The following is a 3517-nucleotide window of genomic DNA, read 5'->3' as shown; positions in this document are numbered from 1 at the left end:
AATGGAAGTACAGTACCTTTACTGTAAAAAGAATTCACAGTAACTGGCCAATTGTTGACAGTAAGTTACTGTAAATTTTACGTTAAATTTGTTACAGTGTGTGCTTAGTGATTTCTAGTATTAAAGGCACTTTGACTGTACCGGGCCAATCCTCAGAGCTGAACAGAAACCAGAGTGGCTCAGGTCCAGCAGTGTTCACACTTTGTTAGCACTTTGCTCTTCCCATTAATCTACACCGGACAGCAGATTGTAGCCGAGTCTCTGTTAGCAGCAGGACGTGAACAGACGTGTTGAAGGAGCCTCGCTGTGTACGAGCCTCACAGTAACAACACAAATCAATAGACTACAAACCTCGACTCGTTCTCAGAGAAAAGACGAATGCACAAAAAGGAATACAATTGCACCTGCTAATCCCTCAGAGCGACACACCGACCGCCTCACAAACAAACACTCACAGGGGGGAAGATAATTCTCTAATATTCAACTCAAAGCAGCGAGAAGTGAGTATTTGACGCTGTCTGCTGGTTTGAAGTGGCTCCCTCCCGCATGCCCCTTATTAATCTTCTATTTCTATGTAAATTCATCTTCCGCTTCGTAGAAAGCTGCCGCGCAGAGGGCGAGCTGTGGAATGTGGCGTGGCAACAAATTGCGGCATCGAGTCTGCTGTCGCGCAGATGTAGTTAGGCTTAAAACTGCAGCAACCAGAGGGGAAGGGGGGAGGGATAAAGGAGAGGGGGCGACAGGGGAGGTCATTTGTATGGCCTTGGCATTTTTCTTTTGTAAGTTAAACTGATCCACCTCTCTTTGAATTTGTCTTTCTTCTTCTCTTTTCTCTTAATTTCTCTCTGTGTGGAAAAACAGAAAGCACAAAAATAATGCGTCTCGTCCTCTTTTCTTTGAATCAATCTGCCCCTCCCTCGCTCCCTGTCTCTTTCATTTTTCTTTATCAAGGCCAAGTCATTTTATCTCCTCAGCCCTCCCTCGTCTCCAACCCACACTCTTCCTTTCTGCTCTTCGTATGAATATTCGACATTCAGACAGACAGTATATAGCAGCGGTATAGAGTAGTTTACTCTGCAGAGAGTGGGATCAATGCTAGGAGGAGAAAGCGCGGCACTCGTACACACACCCACATGTTTTAGCGAGGCGGATAATGTGCTGCAGAAGTCGATAACAACTCCAGCTGCAGGTGTCCTAGTTTGTGGAAAACATTTTCTGAACTAAAGAGCGAAGTAAATGAAGTTGTGGCACAAATTGTTTTTTTTTGTTGTTGAATGTTGACGGAGTCATTTGGTAAAGCGGTGCTTGCTTTACTGAGAGAAATAGCGGGAATAATAAAGAGAAGTCTAAGCTATCCTATTGAACCCAACCTGAGCACATCACAATTGATTCACTCACTCAAAATGATCAAATCATTTTGAATTGAGAAAATCATGAAAAACAAAGCAATTAACGCAATCCACAGAAATGTGCACACAATAATAAAAAATCTTGTGAAGTGATTTCATTTGGATTAATTTCATTGAGAGAGCGCTCATGTTTTATATCATTGTAAACGGTGATGGACATTTTTTTACTATTTTCTGACATTTTTATAGACTTAACATTAAATAGATTAGTTCTGAAAATAAACATTTTAATCAATTTTTTTAAGTTATATAGACTTTGTTGCACCCCGATTCCATGCTTAGATAGATTCGATTAGAGTCACTCCAAGTTAATGACGTCCCATAGACTGTCATAAACCGCACAGCCGTGACCAAAAGGGAGATGCACACAACAAATATATCATTTGTCATAAATAAATAATAACATGAAAGGAAACTTAAACGGGGGGGTGTGTATTCAGTCAGGTCAGTGGTGTGGGTGGGTGCATGAGTGAAAGAATATACTGTATGTGTAGTGTTATGAGGAGCAGCAACACGCCCAAGGCCAGGATGATGGGTCAAAGAGAGGTCTTTAAGAGGTTCACTAGGGTGGTGGAGCGGTCGTCTACCTATTAGAAGGTAGGTGGTTCAATCCCTGGCCCTGCAGTCCCATGTCAAAGGTTGTGTCTCAAACCGCCTACTTGCACACTTCACATACTTATTTTTAGGTATATAGTGTAGGTAACGCAAAACGTTAGTGCACTGATGGCCCCCTAAAAACAGTCAAAAAGCTCAGTGTGGAATGATGGACCCTTCTCACACTGAACGATCTTGACTACAAAGCGGGAGCTGATTGGACGAACGCGTCACAAGGGGGGTGGCTACTCCCGAATTTCAAAACCGACCACAATGGTGGTTCACTGTCGATCTTGTATTTTACAAAAATAGTTCACCAAAATGTGTCCCTGAAAACAATTTTAAGTGAAACAAGGTTCTTTTGATCGGCAAAGGTCAGGTTAAAAGATTTTCGTCAGATTTTGAGAGGTGGCGAGCCGAGCGACCGCTGCTCATTTGCATACGAGAAAGCCCGTATTTTTGACGTTCACGCGTTGCTTTTGTCACGCTCATCCCGCTCGTCATTTCCGGTAAGTGTTTTAACATACTGTGTAAAAGTGGTCACCACGGCAGTAAGTGGTGAGTGCACATTAACAGCGTACTGACGGAAGTATGCGGAATGAGACACAGCCATGGCACCTTGTATGGCAGCCTTGGCCACCAGTGTATGAATGTTTTGTGTGAAGAATGTGTGTGTGAATGGTGCCTTTACAGTGTAAAAGTGCTTTAAGTTGTTAAGCCTAGAAAAGGGCTATATAAAAAGAGTTAATTTACATTTAGTCCACAGAGCCCAGGTGTCGCCAGTGTTGCTAATGGACCCAGGTGCTGCCACGCCCTCCTGCAGTACCTGCAAAGAGAGCAGCCACCCAGACAAAGTACCAGGCAGACATGGCAGAGAGGGTCGACACAGCAGTCACAGCTGTGTAGGCTGCTATGTGTCAATTCTCCAATAACTATAAAAAAAAAAATCCACTAAAGAACATAATTTCCATTCCAGTGTTACATATGATGAACAAATGAAAAAGTATGATAACAACGAATTATACCAGGCTGTGATTAGACATGGAGAGGTGTGTACGTGTGTGTGTGTGTGTACGTGTGTGTGTGTGTACGTGTGTGTATGTGTGTGTCTTTCGTTCACTACCCTTTGAATGCTGGAGCTGTGTTTCCATGACAACGCTGACCCTTGGGAGTCAGTGGTTTTTTTTACACAAGTAGCCTCTTTACAATTCCTCCCTCTCTCTCTCTCTCTCTCTCCCTTATCCATCCTTCCTTTCCTCCCACTCTATGTGCCTCTCTCTACTTTTTTGTCACCTGTTCTCGCACCAACTTACACTTTGTCTATTTCTCTCCTTTTCTCTCTGTTACATACCAAAGAAAAAAATGAGTTATGTGTTAAGTTGTTGGAGACACTGTCATTCCACACTCCATAATGTTGTATGTCTATCGCAGATCTTTTTCCTTCAGGACATCATTACACCGCTAACACACACACACACACACACACACACACACACACACACACACACACACAC

At 43.0% G+C, this 3517-nt stretch overlaps 1 protein-coding gene across 2 annotated transcripts in view; it reads left to right on the top strand.

Annotated features, from left to right (window-relative positions):
- Positions 1-3517, top strand: part of nova2 (NOVA alternative splicing regulator 2) — an 85832-nt gene that overhangs the window by 78731 nt on the left and 3584 nt on the right. The gene's annotated exons all lie outside the window — the stretch shown is intronic.

This window comes from Etheostoma spectabile, chromosome 3, assembly GCF_008692095.1.
Source record: "Etheostoma spectabile isolate EspeVRDwgs_2016 chromosome 3, UIUC_Espe_1.0, whole genome shotgun sequence".
Taxonomy (NCBI): Eukaryota; Metazoa; Chordata; class Actinopteri; order Perciformes; family Percidae; genus Etheostoma; species Etheostoma spectabile.
Note: the sequence above shows the minus strand (reverse complement) of the source record. Positions and strands in the feature narration are given on the sequence as shown.